The 22,851-nt window shown below is 41.5% G+C and overlaps 1 protein-coding gene across 5 annotated transcripts in view; it reads left to right on the plus strand.

Annotated features, from left to right (window-relative positions):
• Positions 1 to 1,040: 1,040 nt before the first annotated feature.
• The window catches only part of NCOA2 (nuclear receptor coactivator 2), a 189,290-nt gene continuing 167,479 nt past the window's right edge, over positions 1,041 to 22,851 (plus strand). The window contains exons 1-2 of one of the 5 annotated variants that reach the window (XM_086885498.1): positions 1,041 to 1,213; positions 11,152 to 11,231. The gene's annotated coding sequence lies outside the window, so the exon portion shown is untranslated. Of the gene's footprint in view, positions 1,255 to 11,151; positions 11,232 to 22,851 lie in introns of all 5 variants that reach the window. The other 4 variants (XM_086885494.1, XM_086885505.1, XM_086885514.1 and 1 more) reach the window with 4 other exon arrangements.

Raw genomic sequence — 22,851 nt, forward strand, 5'->3', positions numbered from 1 at the left:
TTTTACATGGGGGAGGAGAGTGGGAAAGAGTTTTCCTTTAATTTGTTTGGAGAAACAATTGAACTATTTTTGCCCAATGCAAGAAAACAGCTTAAGAAAAATGAAGTCGGACAAGTGTGGGAAATTGTATGCAGCACAGTAGGGCAAAATGTAACCATCTGAAAAGCAAGGATTATTATCAAAAAAATATTGGACAAGCCTAATTACAAGCAGAGTTAGATATACCACCAGGAACAATATATAATCTGCAGATAGCTACAGAACAACTCGGGGCTGCACATCCAGGCTAGAATATGTTAAAAATAACGACTGTTGCAGTGTAAAGTACAACTCGCCATTATCGATACGTGTGAAAACGTAAAGCTCTTCTTGTAAGATAGGATTTCTGCATCACGGATTGCTTCTTGAACTAAAGGGCAATGTTTAACAATCGCCCTCCCGCCCTTAACAAATTTTAACTCATGTATTCACTCCTCCAATCTAGGGAAAGCCTGCATCTCAATCCTCTTGCTCCCATGAGTGAGATACAGCTGACACGATTTTCAGTATGTGTGTCTTTTTTTTTTTTTTTTTTTTTTTTTTTTTTAATCCCGGAGGCAAAGAAAGGAAATAAGACTGTATCCCCCCGCCTCGCTTCCCTGTTTTCGTGAATATGGGCCACCGAAAGCCGTAAGAGCAGGGCTGACTGCTCCGGTCCCGCCTGAGAGCGGGGTTCCTCCAAGGACGGACAGCAAAGGGCCAGAGCCAAAGTCTCTCCCTCTCCCTCCGAGGGCGAAGGACCGTGTTTCTGCCTTCCCCTTTCTCCCCGGTTCGGGTTCCGAGGAGGAGGCTCCCGGGAGCGCTGCGCAGGGCTGCGAGCGGGGCGGCTGCCATTGTCCCTGCGGGCGGGGCGCCGAGCGGCCCCGCGCTCCGCCGAGCGGCAGCGCCGAGGGGCGGTGGCGGCCCCCGGACCGCGCCGCGCTGCCGCCCGCCCGGCCCGGCCTCCCCCCGCCCGGGGCCCGGCCGCTGCCGCCGTGCCGGGGGGCAGGGGGGAGTGACTTGTGCCTCCCCTGCCTCCTCCCCGTCCAGCCCTCCTCTGGGTAGAAGGGGAGGAGGAGGAGGAGGAGGAGGGCGAGCGGTGGGAGGGTCTCCATTGAAATAAACAAGCAGGCAGTTATTAAAAAGGAACATGGCGGCCGCAGCCCCAGCTTCAGCTTCATCTTACAAAGCGAAGGTCAGCGCCGGCGGCAGCGGCGGGAGACGGCACTGACCCCGGTAACGGCTCCCGCACGGCCCCGGCGCGGCGGGGGGTGTGCCCGAGCCCCCCGCGCCTGCCCGGCCGCCCCGTGTAGCGCCGGGGGGACGCCCGGGGCCGCGCCGGTGCGCGGAGGGGCGGCGTTGGCGGGCGGCACCGCGGCCGCGGCGAGGCGGCTTCCCCCGCGCCGGCGGCGGGGGGAGCGGGGCGGGGGCTGCGGCCCCTCCGTGGGGAGCCGAGGGACCGCGGGGCCGCCCCTCGCCGGGGCATCGTGCTCGCACCCCGGCGGCGGGCGGAGGGGGGGGGTGGGCGCGCGGGGTTACTTCTCCGGGACGTCCTCCTCTTTCGGCGAGGGAGGGGGGTGGGGGGGGATAGGGCACCCCACCCTGCCGGGCCGAGGGGGCCGGTTTCCTGCTCCCAGGCCAGGCGGAGGTCGGGTGCCGCCTCTCCGCGCCCCTGGCTGGGGGGGAAAGTGCGAGGAATCGGGAAGGCGAGAGGGGCTGATCTGGGGGTCAGGGGCTGCCCTGGCCGCGCCGGGGGAAGATGGGGCAGCGGGGTGCGATTTTGAAGGGACTGTTCAGGACGTTCCCCCTCACCCCCGCCACGCAGCGATAGCGAAACTTGAGGGAGGGTCTCTCCCCGATGACAAAAGGGGTGATTTGGGGAGCAGAGCGGCGCACGCCGCCTCCCCTTCCCCGGCTGACGACGCCTCGGTGCGCGGCGGCGCGGGCCGCTCCGCGCTCCGGCCGCGGGGCCGAGCCGGCCGCCCCCCTTTCCGCGCCGGGCAGGGACCGCGCCGCCCGGCGCCCTCTCCCCTTCCCCCTGCGCAGGGCGCCGAGCCGCCGCTCGGCGCTCTCAGGGGACGCGAGGGGAAGGAGGGGGCGAAGCGGGCAACTTCTCTTAACTTTCTGCGCGGGGGCTGTGCCTGCCCGTGCGCGCCGCGCAGCCGGGCCGGGCCGAGCCGCGGGGGCGGGCGGCGGGGCGTCGCAGCTGCGTGCGAGCGCAGCTCGGGGCGCCCGGCCGCCGCCTCCCCGCGGCCCGGGGAGGGGTGGGGGCCCGGCCGCCGCAGTGCCGTGTGTCTGCGTGTGTGCGCGGGGCGGGGAGCGGCGGCAGGAGGAGGGGGGGAAGAGGGGAGCAGCCGGCCGGGCGCGGGGCCGGGGTCCCTGGGCGGGTGCCCCTCCGCTCCCTCCCGCTTCCCCGCAGCGGGCGGCGGCTGCAGGCGGGGCGCTCCGCGGCCGGCGGAGCCCCACGCGTGAGGCGCGGGGGAGGGGGGCGGAGGTGCCCGCCGCCTGCGCGGAGGGCGGGTGCGCGGCCCCTCCCCGCCTCCGCGGGGGGCGGTGTGTGCGCCGCCGCGGGCACCGCGCGGCTCGGAGGCTGCGGGGCCAGGCGTAACCGGAGCCGCCTCCCTCGCCTCCCTCGCTGCCCCTCGGCTCCTTTGCCGCCGCTTGGGCCTGAGCGTTCCCCCAGCTCGGGAACCGCACGCTGCTCTTGCCGGAGAGGGGCATTCAGGCCGTGTAGTTTTGTGGGAAACCTGCTCGAGAGCCTGGCAGAAAGGGGGGGGGGAGGGAAATAAACCCAAAAACCACAAACAAGGCAAGGAGATTGCCGGTAGTCACTGGGAAGTCGTAATAGATGTATATCACGATATATACTTAGTTTGAGTTAGCCTGTATACTTCGGTCTCAAGTGTGTGTATGTGGGACACTGTATAAATATACTTGTAATTTAGCCAGGAGAGTCTCCTTGTGAAAGGAGAACAGCCTGCTTGTTCGATAATAATAAATTGTTTGTATATTTCTTTCTTCTTTTATTTTTTTTCTTTCTCGGAGTAGTAAAAAGCAGGTGAATAGGCTTTAGAACTCAACCCATAAGTATAATTTGAGCTAAGCATATAGTACCTGGCTATGGCAGTTACAGCAGAGCTCCATTGCCACTGTAAATAAGTAAGCATTTAAGATTGCCAGTCTTTTAAGCATTTTTTTCATTGTTGTTCTGCCATTGTGGCTGAAGGCAGTCATTTGGATTTTATCCTTTTGGGATTTTTATGTACTGAACTATAAAAAAAAGCTCTAGTCTGTTAATTTCCTGGCTCCCAGTGGCAGTGTTGGGTCACCTGGTGGGCTACTCTCGTGGGGGAATCCTCTGATGGTGCCCAAAGGGAGGGAGATGCCAGTCCACTGTGTTGGGTGCTCTCTGAGAAGTGACCATGTTGTATACCATATCTCATGTCATACCGAAACTGTTACACCCCAAAGCAGAGATCTTGTTTGCTTAAACACAGCTTAGTGTGGATGGAAACTGATTGTTTTATTGCACTTGGTGTAGGTATTGGTGCCTCCTATTTTTTTTCCAGAACACTTGTTTGTTTACATCAGCGGTGGTGTCGCAAATAGGATGTACCAGGTTTGCATGTATCTCCACATACACATGTGTATACAAACACATGTGGCCACTCGTGCATTTGTATCCCTTACTTTTGCATTTGTGGTAACAGCTCTTTGGGGACTGGACTGTATGACACAACAGACTCTGTTGTGTCATATGGGATAAGGAAGGTTGTAAATTGCCCCCAAATGGTTAATCTGTAAATGTGAGAAGCTTAATGTTCATAGGAAATCTTGGTTATCTACAGTCTTGAAGAAAATACTTTGTCATGGACTCAACCTTCAGAAACACTGTGTACAACTTTAAGAAGAAGGGTTCATTTTTTTTAACATCATGCAATATTTTGGAGAATCACATTATTTTTAATGTTTTTATCTTGATGGGCATTATGCAATAAATGCATGTAAAACGTGCTACAGTCACCTCATCTTTTTAATCACTGTACTCTTTTATTTCACATAAAACCTGAAGATTTCTCAACTTTGTATTTTCTGAGGCTTGTGGTCTTTACTAGGGAGAAAATCCATGTCTGATGTGGTTCTTCAGTATCTCTGCAATGTCTGAAGGCACTTCTTTACTAAGTGTGTAAATTCCTCATTGTGTGTCCTGGTGGTGTCAGTGCTAAATTTGAAACTCAAGACATTTGAGGAAGGCATACTTTATTGCATCGAGACTGGTACTTTTGGAATTAATTTAAGTTTTTAAACTGTAGTTGTGTTATTTGAGAGAGAAAATAACGGTTATGTCTGGAGGAAGCATTAGAAAATGTAAGGGATTTATAGACATATAGTGTAGCGTATTGCATTAAACTGAGACTCTGAAGTAAAAAATAATTAAGAATAATGTTTATGTTTTTATAATCATTTAGGGTGTAGCTCGCTCGTTAGAAGGCTGAAATACTCTGTTGAAAGAGACATGTAAACTGTCTGTACTGTTGGCATTCTCAACTTTTCCTTCCATCCTCCAAAAAACCAGTAAGAGCTAGCCCATCTGCAGGGAGCCCAGATTTTGCAGCAGGAAGAACAAAGTCAGTGAGCGAGCCAGCTGCTGCTACAATGCCCACTGTCTTCTGCTCCTTGCCTTTGTTGCTGATGTCACACTCTCATTGGCAAAATCTGTGCTCAGCTGGAGTTTCTCTAGCACCTGACACCAGAATTGCAGAGGCTTAAGAGGTCTGAGCCTTGAGGATGCTGTCAGTTCAGTTGAAAGAAAAAGACATACCAAAGACCGCTACCAAATTTAAATGTAAAGGTAACTCCCTTTGTCTGCCGAGCACTAATAGTTTGTGCATTGGAGAAAGGGAACACTGCACTGAACTAAAACTGTTCTTGCTGTGGTCAGTTCTTTGTACATTTGCTGTGGCTGGCCTCTCTAAACAATGCAGTTTGCATGCAAGTAGGTATATTTAACAAATTCCACACATTTCTTCAGTATTCTGATAGGCATTAAATGCTCAATATTCATTTATGGCCATGTTTGGTTTTAGAGGTCAGAGGTTAAATGTGTTGTTACTGTATATACTCGGCTGTGTGACGCAGCATTTTAAACTTGGAGCAGGGTAACATTGATAATTACTTTATAGAAGGCATATAACAGCATCCATTCATCCACCCATTTTCTGCTGTTAGTTAACTTAGTTACAGACAGCTACTCTGGCAGGATACCCTATTTTTATTTTTAAATGAGGTGAAGTTCACTGCACTACTTTATTTTTGTTAGTTGTTAAAACATTCTTATACTTCTGGCAGTAGATAATGACAAATTCTTCAATGTAATGCTGGGAGCAAGGGAGGCGGAGAGGGAGAAACAGGGAGGGATAGGAGGGGAAAAAACCCTCCTGAGCATATGGAGACATCCAGAAAAAGATGTGCATCGTCAGCTGTGATTCCATTGTGTGCTTGCAGACAGGATCTGAGCTCTTCTTCTCCTGGGAATTTAAACCTTACAGAAGTATTCTTTGGCTTTTACCCATCAGGATAATGGAGCTTAGATAACGTGTATTTCATGTATTTATTATAGATAATATTTTGATACTATTTTATGATTTCAGGGAATAAAATACAGGTTGCCAAGACTCCTGCTCTGTGTTGGAATAGCATTTTAAACAGTCATATGTATTGCTGAAATGGCAACTTTGAGTAGTAGGAATAATTTCTAATATTACATCAGTGGTTACATATTATGAAGGCATCTTACCAGTTCTACAGTTAGTAGTTTGTCAGCAGTATTTACATTATGCAAACACTCCCTGTTTTAATGATTCAGTACCACAGCCTTTTCAAAACATACCAAATAGAAATCTGACATGAGAAATGACAGGTTGTATAGTGTAATCAATTTATGGTACAGAATTAAAAAAAAACCCAACCCAGGGAATTTTTTAGGCATTTTTAAGACAAAGCAATTTTGTCAGTGTTGTGAGTATTCAGAAATAGCATTTCTGTGATGGAAAAACGAGTGGAAGAAATTAATTTTCTTTCATTCAGTTCTGCATTTACCTATTACCTAGAACAGCCTTTCCTCTCCTGAGCATCTGGAATATTTTTGCTGATTTTATACAATTATTTTGAGTTGATGAATAGTTTGAAAAATAGATCTTGAATGTGGTAGATTTGCTGCACTGCATTTTGTAACTGTTTATGATTTTTCAATCTTTTTCTGTGGAAATTGCACGTTATTCAAATCAAAGACTAATGGAAATTTTATTTAAGAGTTTTATGGATATATAATGGAAACAGTTCCTATGGAAAATGTATCGTCATTGGAGTGCTTGACATCTTGAAGTTTGAAATTAGTTCATTAATTTAAATGTCTGAAGCTATACCGCAACATATTAACAATATGCACATTTTTTTTTCTTCTGCAGCTTCATCATTATGCTATTCCAAGTCTTGCATTTCCTTAAATGGCTTCCATAGCAATCTCCCATTAATACAGTTACTGACAGATATTATTTTTCCTTTGCTCTCATTTTAGCAGTTACAACTGATAGTAAATCTCACTCTTTCTGTGTTTGTGCTCCCTTTACTTAGATATTCAGAAGCTTCTTTGGAATGTGCATTTGCTTTTTGCAGCTAACATGCAACGTCCTCAGTAAATCCTATTTACATTTTCTCTTTGTTTTTGAACTTCAACAAGTTATTCTCTGTTTGGAAAGGAAAACTTGTATTTTGCCAGAATAGTCCACATTACATGGAAACCTTTATTGGATTAATGAAAGGGCAGAGAGTATAGGCGACAAATTAATTAAAATATCTACTGAATGTGTTGATTTATCCATAAATCTTAGGTAGTGTGGATCATAGGAGCTTCTGTGAGGGGACACATTGAGAACATATATCTGCTGTAGTGTTGACTGAGAGTTGCTATTTTGATGCTTTTTTAGTGAGCTATGTGAGACATATTGTTGCTCTTGGGTAGGATTTATAGTGGGCATATCACAATTGGCTGCTTTATTGGCTGCCTCAGTGGAGAAGCCTGGGGTTGAAGAATGGGCATGGAAAGTGAAAGAACATTTTGCTTGTTAAGTCAGAATTATTATGGAATTTTACTCTTACTCTGCCTATGCTGTAATTCATCTGTGTGTGAACAGATTGAGTTTTTCATTGCTGTCAGTATTGATCTCTAATGAGCCTGGCCCATGGATTTTGAAGAAAATCACTCCAATTAAAAACAATGCAGTTTGTCACCTATTTGTACCTCATGGATTATGTAGGAGATACTAAACTGCATTTAAAAAGAAAACTTATTGAGAATAGAGGAAAGTTTGCCTATGAATAAATTTGAGAGTATGTACTGACACTTTTGTTACACATATTTTCATGAACTTACAAATTCATCATATTCTTGTGTGATGGAATTAGAAATGAATAAAAAACCCACAAACCCAAAACACCCAAAGCAACCCAAACCCTAGGAAAACAAAAGGTCTAAGTCTTAGTAATTGTGAATCTGAGAGTTCAAGTATCTTCTGGGCTACAGTGGAGATAATTTTTTGTCGTTCTGCTTACACCATGCTTTGAGTTCACAACGTAGCTCTTGGCCCTTTCTCTTTACTCTTTCAAAATTATTGTCAGGACGTGCTGACCAACTTATATATTCTGAGAAATATTGTGATTATTGTCAACTAATTTCACTTGCTGTTCTCATTCAGATTTATACCTTGGTCTCCAGATACATGAACAATGTCCTTGTCCTGTTCTATCCATTTTCCAAAATGGATTCTTAGTGGAGGAGTATTGAGTGTATTGAAGTAAATAAATAAATTCCAGTTTTCAATTATATTCTCAAGGAGAAAAGCTCTTCTTCCAGTCTAAATATTTGTATTTTTTCAAAAATTAAAATTTACAGTTAGAAATGTACTATTTTCTTTAAATGAGTCCAGAAGAGTTGTTGCCATTATCTTGGGTGCAAAAAAATATTAACTTGTTGATAATTTACAGACTATAAAATGTAGCTCTAATAGCATAGTTTAAAGTTTTTTTTATTTTAATTGCTTGCCATTTTTTGTTGCCATTTGCAGTGCAAACATACTTTTGCTTGTTTTGCTGTATTTTTTTAAGTGTTACTTTGAAACAAAGATACTGAATTTTTCATGAGGCCTCAAAATATTTTCTTGCTACAGTTTTGTGTGAAGCTAGTGATAACTGCATGGTGGTGAGATCATTTTTGGATCCTTTTCTTAGTTTAAGAATGATGGAACTTGAAGACTGGATGTAGACGAGAAAAACCTCACTAAGCTCACCAAGTTCACACTCACTAAGCTTGCATGTTTGATGATCTCTTCCAAGTATATTCTGGAAGTGGCAGCTCTCACTCCCTTTCAACTTAACTGTAGTTTGTAGCATTGATGTTGTGTGTTTTGTTTTTATGGAGCAAGGAGATAAATGCATCTTAGGTACCTGAAATAGAGACCAGAAAGGAAAGAAATGGACAGGTGGAAAATAAAGATGTGAAGTGTTCTGAAGTCAGAAGACAGACAGTACGTTATTCTGTTCCATATCAATTGTTTTTAGTTGAGGTTTTTTGACCTTTAAAACAGTTTTCTTTTACTCTTTGTGGGATGGAGGATTGGATGGTGGTGTTGGAAAATGGCAGGTGTGGCTGTGGTGTATTCCATTTTTATATTGTAGGTAATGTTGATAATTTGTGTATTATTCGAGGCAGTGACGTGCTCTTCATGTGGGCCTTTGTGCATCACTCTTAACAGAGTTACACTACTTTGAGACCTGGCTTCATGCAAGAGTAGTTTCCCTTGTGTTCTGAGGGTCATCCCAAGAAGCTCCTGATTCTTGTGGGATTGGGTGTAAATCTGCATAGGCATAGGGGATAGTTGGCTTGCTTTTTCTTCAGCCTTCAGAATGGGCTTGAGAAGGGAAGGCAAAGGACTAACAGATAATTTCGTTGTCCAACACTTCTTTTCTTCACTGACAATCTAGCTTAGAGAAATGTGTCAGAAATGTACTAGATAGTACAGCTATTCAGGTACATGAGTCTGTTGCTAGTTGCTTATACATGCTGAAAGCAGGCAGGGAGCACAGAGCCTGTGTGAAACTAGTCGCACAGGCTTCTCACTCTGGCCTGAGAAAGCATGAGGAAGAATCCAAACAGTCCTTGGTAAAGGACAACAATCTTTGCAGGTGTTATTTAAGAAACAGTCAAGGGGTGGTGTTCCACTTAACCAATGATGGTGATGTGTTGCTTTAATGACCAATGAGAGTTTTACCTCTCGGACCTTCTGGAACATGTGTATAAAAGAAGATTAAGAGTAATAAACTTTGCTCTCCTGGACAATGAAGCTAAAGGAGTCAGCGTCGTGCTTATCGCCATTCCTAATACAGTGCGATAGTTGCTCTATAATTCAAGAGGGTTTTTTTGGGAAGAAGGATCTTAGTAGCTGTGTTTTTGTGTTTTGAAGGTAGTGCTTCTACTGTGAAGCTATAATGCATTGTATTTGTTTTCAGACAACATTATTGTCTAAAGTTTTATGAATAGAACAAATGAAAATCAGCAAAGTTTGTCTTTTCTAATGGGACCTTGTGGACACTACTGCAATAGTTTGGATCCACATGGCTTGTGTACAGACTCTTTGAGTAGCTGTATTGGAGGCCACAGAGACCAGGAGGTGGGATTCAAAAATAGGGAGAAACAGCAGGAAAATAAGTGAGCAGCCACATTAGTTGTCAAGAGACAAAATGGTAGTAGAAAGCTCATTCACTGGTGCACAGCAGGTAAAAGACAGGAGATGAGTGGGAAATGCTCCTGTTTGCACAGGCAGTGTCCTGTTTGCTGCTCTTCAGGGGAAGAGGTCTCCCCACTGTGGGCTGGGGCTGCAGCCCCCATCTGCTGCTGAGACTGTGACTTCTCTTAGGTGGCTCTCTGAACTGCCAAAAGATCTAGTAGCTAGCTTTAAGATTTTTTTCCAAGACAAGATGGTTTTTCTGTCGACAAGGACCCACTCAAAACCCTGAGTCTGTGATCCACAGAGCTTGTGTGCTTTTTGGGCATTCCTGAGGAAACAATGTAGTCTTATCTTCTGTGTGTATATTTTATATAAGAATACTTCTTTGTTAGTGGTGCCCCTGAATAGTCTGTTACTGTAGTGGTATCCTGTCTGTGACTGAAAGAATTTATGCAGAGTTTGTTTGAAGAAGGTTTTTATAAGATGGCAGAAATGACAAAGGAAAGGAACAGAATTAAATTCTGTTACTCTAGATGCATAATTAGTGCGTTGTGTCTTCTTTTGATGACTCTTGCAGTGTATCTTTCATTTTATTTGTGTTCTCATTTGCTTTGTGTTCTGCCTTTTTGTTTGTCAGAATAGGGGAGTAGAAAACTTAACTTTGGTAGTTTGCTTGGATACATTTGACATAAAGTGCTATTTGACCTACAAAGAGAACTTCAAGTATAATATTTGTGTGGACAGTGTCACGCTCCTCCTCCCTTGAAGAAATTATTATATTAGGCCAATGTATGGCCTCTGTTCTATGGGACTCTACTGCTTTATGGGACTCCATATGAGTGAAAGGCTTTCTGTTCACTGATGCATGCCACTTGGGTCAGGAATATTGTAAGTGGAGGCTGAGAGGAGAAATATGCTTCTGTACATGCAACTTATAATAATAGTTGAAAGAACACCAGTTTCTTCTTTTTAGAGATTTGAAACTAATGTGCTATCAAATCAAGCAGTCAACCAAAAAAGGAACCAAGCACTTTCAGAGTTCTCACAGATTCTTTAGTGAAAATAGAGGCTACGTACTGTGTAAGTTAATGTAAACATTTTAGCTGCTATCGCTGTGAATTTGCAGTAGGCAGCAGGTAGAAAGGAAGTCGTGTGACTGGAGTGATTGTGCAGCTGGAAGGGGGTTGTAGTTATGTCTGGAAAAACAGATAATGCTCTGCAAAGTTTGTGTTTCCTTCATTGTGTTATGCTTAAAACAGCAATGTGCTAAACATCATATTTTTGTTCTTCTGTGTCCATCCTTCCAAAAAAAAAGCCAAACTAATATTTTTTCTCTCAAATTTGTTCCTAGCATGCTTGAGATGTATCTGAGTAGTGAGGCCCCCTGCATTCACAGCCCCTAGAAATCATTGTCTGCATCGCTGAGTCTTGGTAAGTTGTCTATATCCTATTGCATTTAATTGGATTGTGTTGCAGTTTTATCTTCTTCATTGGGGAGTTTGATGGGAGATGTCTTAAATTGATTGTGTGGATACAGCAGAACAAACCTTGCTTTTAAGTGACGTGTGATACTGTACTCTGAGTGGAAATACTAATGTTTTAGAAGCTTTGAAAATAATGGTGAGACTGGTTATGGAAGCAGAGGGTCCTTGCTTTGGTGCCAGGACCAGGAATGTGGCTTTATGCTGAGAAAGAATATGTTGATCCCTTCAGCCTTTCTCATTAGGTTTGTTTGATATTTTATACTGTAACTAAGGAATTGACATCTTTCAGATGTGCTGATTATGGTCTGTCTTATGGCAAAGGTTGAATATGAAATAATACAAGCTTTTCTATCCAACTCTGTGCACTAATAAATTACTTAAATTGAGGGTTGAAATTGGTATAATGACAATGATGACTTAAACTGCTTGTTGCTCAAGAATTACTGTCTGATGACTCCATCAGGCAGTGCTGTGCCTGTTTAACTCTGCTCTCAAGAAGGGATAATACCACTGAGAATTAGAAAAAGAGACCCCTGCGGATTGTTTAAATGCAGACTAATAATAGTTTGGAAGTGCAGTAAAAGAAAGTAGAATATAAATGCAGTGGTTTTATTTTAGGTATGTTTGATATATCAGTATATTCACTCAGTATAAATCTTTTACAACAAATACGCTTTTGAGATTTTATGTGAGAACTTTTTCAGTGTACTCATGAATAAATGTTGTCTTTTAACACATAGAGTGACTTATTAAGGTCAGAAATATGTATTTTTGAGGCTTGTACACTAAATATAGAGGTGGGAAATTAGCCTGCTGAAAGAGTTTTTAGTTGTTTGGGCGATGACTGTTTATAAAATGCCAACTAAATATGGATAAAATTATGTATGCCCACATCAAGTATTATTTCCTCTTTTGTTAATGATGTTCAGCAGTTTTTGCAAACTAACGATGCTTTTCTTTAAACTTTTCTAATTTTCTAGCATCAGTGAATGAGAAAACAGGTTAAGCAATTTTCCAGTGCTTTTTTCTGTCTTTTCCCTTTTCAGCTCAGATAAAACACTCTGGAGTTCATTCTATTCAATTAAATTTGTAATTCTGGTTAATAATTTGTTTTTGTTTTATATTAACTTATATGCTTAACTAAATGCTTAGCCAGAGAGATTTTATTACTTATTTACACTTATTACTTACGCCATATTAATTATTATTTATTTACACTACTTACCTGGACTGCATAATCATAATGTGCTTGTGCAGGTCTTCTCAATAATGATCTGCTTTTGTAATCATTTAAGCAAATTGTTTAAAAAATTGCAAAGACTCTAAAATATTGTTTTCCTAGTGAATAGCACTCAGAATGAGTTAGGTGTGTGTAATAAAGAGAAAAATGTCACAGCCAGGAATCTCTATAGAGAACATGAAATTTTGTTGTCAAGTTGATCATATGTTTGTTTTCCGTTGTCTCAATTTCAATTTTCAGTTAAGAAACCAAATGCATTAGGGAAATACTAAAATAAAAAGCAATTTCCATATAATTGCTTGTGTTTTTTCCCTAATTAATTTATGTGGCAAAAAACCCCTCCTGTCTTTTCCTTAGTGTTGCTACATTCTGCACCAAAACTATAGATTTGGTTGACAGAATGAGAGAAAATAATCTGGTAACTTCACAGATGCTGACCAAAATACAGTTGATGTATTATGGGAAGTTCAAAACCTTTATAAGAACAAATATGATGTGAGTATTTGTATATGAAGTCTGTGGTGATGACATTGAGGAATAAACCACTGTAAAAAAAAAAAAAAGGGTGTAATGGAAGGATTTATAGGGCAAGGGTGAAGCAGAGAGGTAGTTTTCACTCAAAATATCCTTTTGCTTTAAAGTGTGTGGCTATCTCTGTGTTCCTATTACAGTTCAGCAAAAGTAAGTTCCATAAGACAAGGAATAGTTTAGAATTTTGGTTCCATTGAATCCTTGGAAATTTTTCTATTGATTTTTGAGTGTCTAGGGCTGCTGTTATTTGACATACTTGCATGTTCACCTTCTCTGTTGCAAGATCAAAGAGCTGTAGCTGTTTATTTTAACCAGTATACCCATCTAAAATTATACTAGGAATTGTTGGAAGTGTTGGAAGGATACATCAGTTGGAGCGTCATTTAAGAAATCCAGATCTCGGCTTTTAGCTAATGTTGCTTGTGGAATTACAGATGTTGGTTTTGACTGTATGTTGTGAGACTGTACCACGACTCTGACTGAAATTGTGCACGTTCAGCTTGCCTATCACTGTATCAAGTTTTTTGGAAAATGAAACTACTAGTTAAAGCTTATTTGGTCTATTTTTCATGTTAGTTGAGGTAGTGGGAAGCAGCTGCTGTGTGCTAACAAAAAAGGGGATGCAATTAGAATGATAGTAAGTTTAGACTTGCACAAAACCCAAACAGATAAAAAAATCTGGGTTTTTTTCCAGTCTAAAAGTTACCAGTCAGAAAGCATTTTTTTTTTATATTTCTCTCCTTTTTTCATGAAGTGTTTTGCTTTGTAAGGAATATTTCTCAGCAAAAAGAACATAGATTAGAGAAATCTCAGTTTTCTGTCACTCTTGATCTGGAGAGTCTGTTTCCATCTAACTTTGTAGTGATTTCATTGTCGTTTCTGTTGTAGTTAGTGTCAAGTGTGATAGAAAATATTTGTGTGTCTATTGATTCTGAGTTATAGTGCTCGTTGTTTACAGCTGTAGTAGATATAGAAAATTCTGACAAATGTCTCATTTTTGACTGTGTTCTCCCAATACATGTTTGTGTAAAGGGAATGCTGTCAGAAAATAAAGTGCAATACTGAAAATAAAACTGCCTTATATCGAAACAAGTTTTAAGAGCCTTGGGTGTTAATTTAAGGATGCAAATGAGGAACTTACCTTACTACCTTCGTAGATTCCAAGTATCAGACCTGAATAAGGCAGAGCTCACTTCTGTCAGCTTGCAAAGCAGGGTTGAAATGGTACTTATCTAGAATTCTGGAGTCAGTTCAGAGCACCCTAGATCCCACAGAAGCTGTGTTTCTGAAACTGCTGAAGTAAAATACAGGTATGTGTAATCTTTAATAAATCTGGCTGCTTTGTGAGGGCTACTTAATCTGTGTTGAATTGGTTTGTGATAAATAAAGAGAATGTGTTTTCATTGCTAGACCTCAAAACCATGGAGTTGCGTTTTGCATGAAATGTGATAAGATTATTCTGTGTTCAGTCACTGCTGCTCAGTAGTGACATTAGTTAACATGAATTGCCTATGAAGATGCTTGTAAAAGTGGATGCTTGATTATGGTGAATTTAATGTAATCAGCATCAAAATGATACTCCTAATCTGAGAGTGAAGTTCTGTGTGGGTGGTACAATGAGAAGTGAAGTATTAGGAAAAGAGCATCTATTGAGATTTATACAATTGCACCCTAAAAGCTTTTTTCTCCTAAAATTGGAACTAGGAGTTTATGAAAATCATTATTTTGTGGAAAAGTTGAAATTTACACTAATGGCGTATATTGCATTTCTTTCCTTTAAATTTTATGAAAATCTAGAGTACTGTAGAGAGAAATCTTATGCATGCAATTAGGAGAACTAGATTTGTTAGTAATGAAAGTACTTTTGAAGTACTTTAGTAGTTTTGAGGCCACAGTGTTCAAATTCATTGTAAAGCTGGATTAAACTATTCTTATATATATAAAACTCATTAACTACTGTAAATGGATTTAAATGGAGTGCTCTGTCAGTGAACTTTTTACTGCATTGATGGAACCAAACTTAATATATATCCAGGACTGTTGAAAATGCTCATTCAATTGATTGAAGCTTGCCTTTTGTATGTAGTTATATCCTGGAAGATTATTTTGAACATTGCAGTTTCAGTGAGATAAATAAAAAATGTTTAGGAAATGGGGTTGCTAACTTGATTTTATTCACTTCTTAAATATTGGTTTTGACTTTGTAATGGACTTTGCTAAGATTTTTCATTTCTTACCTTGATAGGAACCTTTTTATATGGACAAAGTTATACTGTATTAGCATTAGCAGAAGAAATAGCTGTCATTATCATCTGTGGAAAATCAATGTATATTTTATATATTGATTGATGACATTGTATCACCAGTGTTGGAGCCTAGGAATTCTAGAGGGGTCAAGAACAGGACAACTGAGCACTTGCATCATCAAAGAAGATGAGATGCATTTACTTGGGCAGATTTTCCTCTGGGCCTGCCTTTAGTCCCTGAATTGGGAAGAGTGAAATATTTACACAGCTTGGCTCTTGACAGTAAATAGTATTAATTAAATACAGGGCTTGAAAATGACAATGTATTTCAGATGAAGGCCAGTAGATTCTGCCTTGGCTTTCTGGAAATTGAATTCCAGTAGTCTGTTTATTTGACAGCATTATACTACAATACTTTGAGGTTCATGGATATTTGCGTACATTGAAGGGGGTGAATTTTTCTAATACCACAGTGTGGGGATGTTAGGCTCAGAAGACTTATCTGCTGTGATGGTAAGAAAATCTGTAAATGATTATAATGTAAAGTGTTGTACAATGTGCAACATTGTAATGACATGTAATGGTATGATTAATTTGCTTTTACATTAATTGAACTGGCAAGAAATTTCAGGTTTTCTTTTTAAAACCAACTTTGGATGTTGAAAAATTCAGATGAAAGGTCCTAGATAAGTCACAGAAATTCAGTATTATGAAAATTATTCAGAAATACTGGTGAATATTACAGTATCATTGTTCAGGGCTCTAACTACTCAAATATGTTAGAGAAACCTCCTCTAGTCACCTCACCACATCCAAAAAAGGGTACTGACACTTCTCTGTACACAATATTTGACAGTGTGTAAATGTGTTGCTAAAACTCTGTTTGCAGCTGTGGCCAGGATGAATGAAGAATATGCTCTGTTCTCCTATTCCAACATCTGTTTTTAAGGTCCAGATTTTTGCCTTTTTTTCATTATCAGACTTCCTTCAGTAATCCCAAATCAATAAACTACAGCATTCTCTATACACTAAACTCTGTATATTTCAAAATGACAATAGGCAAACTAGGAATATTTAAAATTAGAACTGAGAAAATAATTAGTTTTATAGTAGGTATTGCAATTTGGTTTTTCCTTGAGGGAAGCGGTAGTAGTGTCAGGAGGAGTTAAAATGTTTCTATTCATTTTTTTTCAACATGTTTTTCTTAGCTTATATTTGAATGTTCTCACTTTAAAATATTATCCTTACAAATAACACATAGAATTGAAGATATCTTTTTGCCTTGGATTCCTTTGTCCTTGAATCTTTAGGTATCTATTTTATTACTTTAAGAGTGAGATATCCCCTTCATTTCTTTCTTCAGGTTGTGAGCTTGAAAGTACTGTGTGGTGACACAGTTTAATAGTATTTTAAAATGGGATAAACCATCAACATTTCTCTAAAAGTAGGTGGCCAATACATGAAATTTCACTTGGGTTAATTTTTATGGCCTTTCAGTTTTCAGTTGTGGTTTTTTGCTTGGCTTCTCTTCACAGATCCTGGTTAACTGTGTTTTTATTGCTTAGTCCTGCGGAACAGACTCATGTAAAACTTTTTCTGTCTCGAGTTACAGTATGTAACTTCCAGAATGTATCCTGTGGTGGAATAGGGTTTATCTGCAGCTGATGGTACATGGAGCTTGATGCATGACTACTGATGTTTAAAATATTCTTTGTCCCTGACTGTGATTTTAGCCTTTCCTTCCTCATGAGCTTACTCTTTGGTCAATATCCAAGTTCTAGGCTCTTGATCAGCTGTATTGAGTTTGCATGCTCAAGCTTTGGTTGATTCTTTGAGAAGCTGCCAGAAGCTTCCTCTCTGTCCAGCAGAGCCAGTCCCTGTCAGTGCCAAGACAGACCTGGTACTGGTCAAGGCTGGGACAATTAGGAATGGTGGTGACACCTCTGAAATAACATTTAAGAAAAGAAAAAAGCTCTTGCACAGTTGTAATTGTGAGCGGAGAAGAGCGGGGTGGGAGTATGTGAGAGGAACAACTCTGCAGACACCAAGGTCAGTGCAGAAGGAGGGGGAGGAGTGCTCCAGGCACCAGAGCTGGGATTCCTCTGCAGCCCATGGGGATGGCCAAGGTGAAGCAGCTCTGCCCCTACAGCCCATGAAGGTTCATGGGGATGTAAGAGATCTGCCTGCAGCCTGTGGAGGAACCCCACACTGGAGCAGGTGGATACCTGAGAGGAGGCTGTGTCTATATGGGAGGCCCATGCTGGAGCAGGGTCCTGGCAGGGACCTGCAGACCTATGGAGACAGGGGCCCATGCTAGAGCAGGTTTTTGGTAGGACTTGTTACCCTGTGGAGGACCCACAGGGGACCCGTCTCTCCTTGAAGGACTGCAGCCCTTGGAAGAGTGATCCACGCTGCAGAAGTTTGGGGAAGACTATGGGATGGACTCAGATTGCAGCAGTTTGTAGAGACCTGTTGCTCCTGAGATGGACTCACTTTAGAGAAGTTAGTGGAGAACTGTCTCCCATGGGAGGGACCCCATGTTAGAGCAGGGGAAAAACTCCTCTCCCTAAGCAGTGGCAGAGACAACGGGTGATGACCTGACCATGACCCCCTTTCCTTCTTTTCCTGCTGTGGTGGGGGTTAGGGTTAGGCAGAGCTGGGAAGGAAGGAGGGGTGAAGGAATGGTGTTACAAGGCTTTATTTTACTTCTCATTATCCTTCTCTGATTTTGTTAGCAATAAATTAGCAATTTATATCTCTGATTCTCTGTTAGCAATTAATATCTCTGATTCTAACCTGGTGGTGTTTAGTGTGTGATCCTTCCCGGTTCTTATCTGAACTCATGAACTCATTGTTATACTTTATTTCCCCTGTCCATCTGCAGAAAGGAGTAAGAGAGAGGTCTTTGGTGGGTGTCTGGCACCTGGCCATGGTCAAGCCACTACAGCAACGTTTAAATACTTGAGGAACCAATACCAGCACACCAAATTGTATAACACTTTTGTTGTCACACTTGAAACATGTCGCTCCGATTGGGAACGGCTAGAAAGGAACGACCATGGACTCTCATGGGAGTCAGACAGGAGAATTCCTAGTTTATTGCTTCAGCCCTGTCTTATAGACAGATACGTGGAAAAGTACAGAAAGGAAACTCTTATTGGTTAACAAAGTACTACACCACCATCATTGGTCAGGGGCACTTGCCCCCCTTGACTGTCTCTTGCAAGGAGAAACAACAGGTTGCAAAACAACACCTGCAAGGCTGTTTAGTATCTCTGAGAATTGTTTTAATTCCTTCTCATGAATTTCCCAGGCTAGGCTTCAGTCAGGCCTGAGAGCTATGTGGCCTGCAATAACTACAGGCACACTGGTTCAGATTTAGCATCCATAGAAACATACTCAATACAAATCTATGGAAGCCAAAAAAACCCCAAACCCAAACTACCCTAAACCAGGCCATTTTATATGATGCTGCTATTCCACCACTGTCATACCCCAACCATGCTGCTGCCACTACTATAGACCACAGGGTGTATGCCACAACTGCAGTGGTTAAATAGATTTGTTCTATTAATTTTCCAATTAATTTTCCAATTTTGCCAAGCCTTAGTTGCTTGGTGCCAAATATGCTTTGTATATAGCACATATGTTTCACAATAGTATGTATTTATTTTTGAATACAGGCATGGAACCATGCATATGGTGCTCCAGCCCTGTTTTAGGTACTGTGGGCACTTAAAGAAGGAAAAAACCCTAACAGCCTGCTGCTGCTGAACTTGATTCCAGTAACTGTAGTTATCAAAGTTGCCTCTTACTTACCCATCCTCTTATTTGCTTCATCACTTGCTTTCTGAGCTGTTTCCTTCCACCCCCAGCTTCCAGGAAAATGGTTTTGAGGTCCTCTGATACAATCTCATAAAGCTTTGGGATAGTCCCGTGTTTTGTGACAGCTTGATCAATGGTTGTGAGACTCTTTCTAGAGAGTTAGACTTGGTTGTGTGTGTGCATTTTGAGGGGGAATTGCTTATTGAAAATTTATTTATGGCTAGCTTAAAGCTGTTAATGAGTTAGCTGGAATTTTGTAAGTAGCCTCATTGAGGAAGGGGGAAAAAGTCCCTGCTTAACAGAAATGCTATAATGGCTCACTTAGGAAATTCTGAAATTAAGAGTTTTGGATGTCAGGGCTAGAGTCGCAGCAAGGCTCAACAGTCAGTAAGCCACAGGGGGAAGCCACTTGCATGGCTGTGGGTACAGCCTGAGTGGGAGCTGCTGCAGGGCACAAGGAGAGGGTTCTCTCAGGGCCACCATCTCAGTGGCACAGCCTGTGCCCTGGGCAGAGGGACAGCTGATGGGTCAGATGGCTCCCTGCTTCCTGGCCTCTGGTCTCACTCCCCGGCTGCTCCTGGGCCCTGGGTGGCCCTGCCTCTCCCTACTGTGCCAAGCTGGGGACAGGCAAGTTGCCAGTGTTTTACAGCTGTGGCCAAGAGTGCCACCCACTTCACCTGGGATGAGTTCAGGAGCTGTGCCTGCAATTGCACCAGCAGCCCTGGACACTGGGGATACACCCATCTTTGCTGAAGCAGGGAGAGGCTGGATAGAGGGTGGCTAGCAGCCTGCCTCCGCCTTCTCAACACTGAGATGTGGGTGCACAGCAAGATGGGGTTGGGAATTGTGCTGCTCCTCATTCAGAGCAGAGGTTTGCTTTGGGTCTTCTGCCTCGTAGGAGATGGCTGCGGTCTCTGGGCTGCTCGGTGTTTCTGAGTAGAGCTTTGCTGCCTCTGGAATAGCTCTGCTTTTTATTGGTGTGTAAATACTTGGTCACAGAACTGATTTTCCTATGCTGGAGGTGAGCATTGTATCTGTTTCATGTGTCCTAGAGTAGAGGACAGTAATTTCTTCTCTTGCCTACTTTTATAGATATAATTTATTTATCTGCTGCCCATAAGGTTTTCTTCTCAGACAAGGTACTGCAAAGGAAGCTAAGGTATACATTCACAGATATATTTAGCAATTACATCCCCTTGTGGATGTTCTTAATGCTTTGAATAGCTTACCCTACTTTGACATGAAGTAAGGTATCTGAAACAAGGGCATTTTTTCCTGGTGAATTGACTATTTGCACAACTTGTAGCAGCTTTAAAATATGTGGTTTTCCTGTTCAGTGGCTGAAATAAAAAATTCATTATAGGCACAGCTCCACTCCTTGTATCAGATGTATCATTGTCCATAATTAAATGGATGCATTTGACTACAAATATGTAATACAATTAAAGTTTCACATGGTTGCCACTGCATATGCCATCTTTTCTTTCCAAATCTATTGCTAAGGTCAGTGTGAGGTATTTCCTCGAGTGAAAATGAGGAATTTTTGAAAACCTGAAATGATCAAAATAAGACCTATTTAGGTATCTCACAGCAGATGAGAAGTAAAAATGTGAACTATATATAAAGTGGCCAGCAGTGGTGGAATTGAACTCTTAAAAATTTTAACCCACTAGGGAGTACTTTGTGTTATGGTGGGAAGGGCCATATGCTGTAACTTTTCTTGCCTTTGACATGATTTGAAGACTGTTCTTACTGTTCTGATTTTGTGGAAATATTGCTGTATAATCACAGTGGTAACTTCTTCATAAGTGCTCGGTTCTGTTACACTTGTGTAAATAATTTTTACTCAAGTTGTAATGCGGAAGCTGAGAAAGGATGACTGTGAACCTGCCCTTAGAATTTCCTCGGGGGAGTAGGGACTTTTTTAAGAGAGAAGATTCTGAGAAGGGAAATAAGGTTTCTTGCAGAAAGTTTGAGCTAACTGGCAGTACAGGAAAGATGAAAATGTAAAATCCAATATTGGGTCAAAACTGCTTCTGCTAATATTTCGCTTGCATTAGCTGAATGTAAAGACAACATCATGTTTTATTGTTTTTTAACTGATTTTGCTTACCACTGGCAGGGAAGGAAGTCAGTAAAAGGGAACTGGTATTTTCTTACACACAGTGTCTTGAGGAGAAGAATAAATAAATGTAACATGTTTTTTTCTGTGAGGGTGCATATCTGCAACAACATGAGAAATTTTGCTGCTTATTTTAATAATTAAAAATGTGTGGGGTTTCTGTGTGTGTGTTTTTCTATGTTGTAATTTGTGCTGGTTGCAGTATCAGTTTTTAGTTCTGTCTTGTTGATTTGTTTATGATACCAACCACTCTTACGCCATGCTGGTAATGAGTTCTGTGGCTTTTGCTGTGCTAAGATTCTGCTGTTGTGTTGAACAGGCAACTAAAATTATTTATTTAGGCTGGCTTAGGGTCAGCTACAGAAATTGAACATATTGTTGCCTTAGACAACTTCTTTTGTTGTTGTTTTTTATTCAACCAATAGTTTACGTAAGGTGGCAGGAATATTTTCTAGACTTTGGGAACTTGGAATATTTGCCCCTGCATGTGATTGAAATTTGCATATAATTATACCTGTGGGAATGAACTTGCATAGGTAACAACAAGGACGGAGCTAGACCTTGTGCTAGAGAGCCAAGGGTTTATTCTTCAGTGCCAGGTTTGCCAGAAGTGTACTAAACAAATCACTTGAGCTTCGGTTCCTCATTTTCTTAGCTGTAAAATGGGGTCAATCGTCATTATTTTCTCCATATGCAAAATTCAGATTCATTGGCATTTGTAGATTGTGTTGAGAAAATAAATATATTTATGTATTTAATTTCATAAAATATAAACAAAATGCCTGCTTTTCTCTACCAATGTGAATTAATACTGAAATTGTAAAAAAATGCTAGAGAGAACTTGCCTATTAAAACATTGAGGCAGTGGCCTTTTGCTATTTTATTAAACAAGAATCAACCTAGATTGTTTTGAGTTAGCAGTATTTTTGTCTGCTTTTGTTATGAGATAAAACACCAAGTATTGACTTAACTTCACATTTCACAGGAGAAGAATTAAAAATTATCCCTGTGAAGGGTGACTATGGAGTTACTCTTTGAAATTCTAATTTAACACTTCAGTAATGGGTCAAGCCTGTTCTGAATCCTCTGTGGGATTATTTGATTTGCTGTCTGGTTAACCTCAAGGAAAATGGGATGTCTTTAAATTACTAGAGGTGCTAGCTATCACCTTATAATGGAACCAAAAGGGAAAATTTGTTGTTTTAAATTAGGATTGTGACCTGATGACTAAGACCTTGTATGAATGGGGCTTATTTTTAAGATCTAACTTAAGGTTGAAATTGTAGGGTTGTGATTTGGGGTTTTTATTTTGTTGTTTTTGTTGTTTTTTGGGTTGGGGGTTTTTGTGGGTTTTTTGGGGTTTTTTTACTGACCATCAGCTTTCTAATTGGAGATTAATATAATTGAAGGATAGGGGGGAAATGTCCTCTATAACTGGGGGGGGAGTTGGGGTTTCACTGTTTGTTTTGTCTTCCGTGTTATTTACATATGGAGAAGTTGTTTTTTTTTGTGTTTCTTCTATTTGCATGAATGTTTTGTGCCCCAGCAGGAAGAATCTGTATTTTTTCCTAATAAAATTGATTATTAAATTAAATTCATGTGA

This window comes from Cyanistes caeruleus, chromosome 1, assembly GCF_971803275.1.
Source record: "Cyanistes caeruleus chromosome 1, bCyaCae1.hap1.1, whole genome shotgun sequence".
NCBI lineage: Eukaryota > Metazoa > Chordata > Aves > Passeriformes > Paridae > Cyanistes > Cyanistes caeruleus.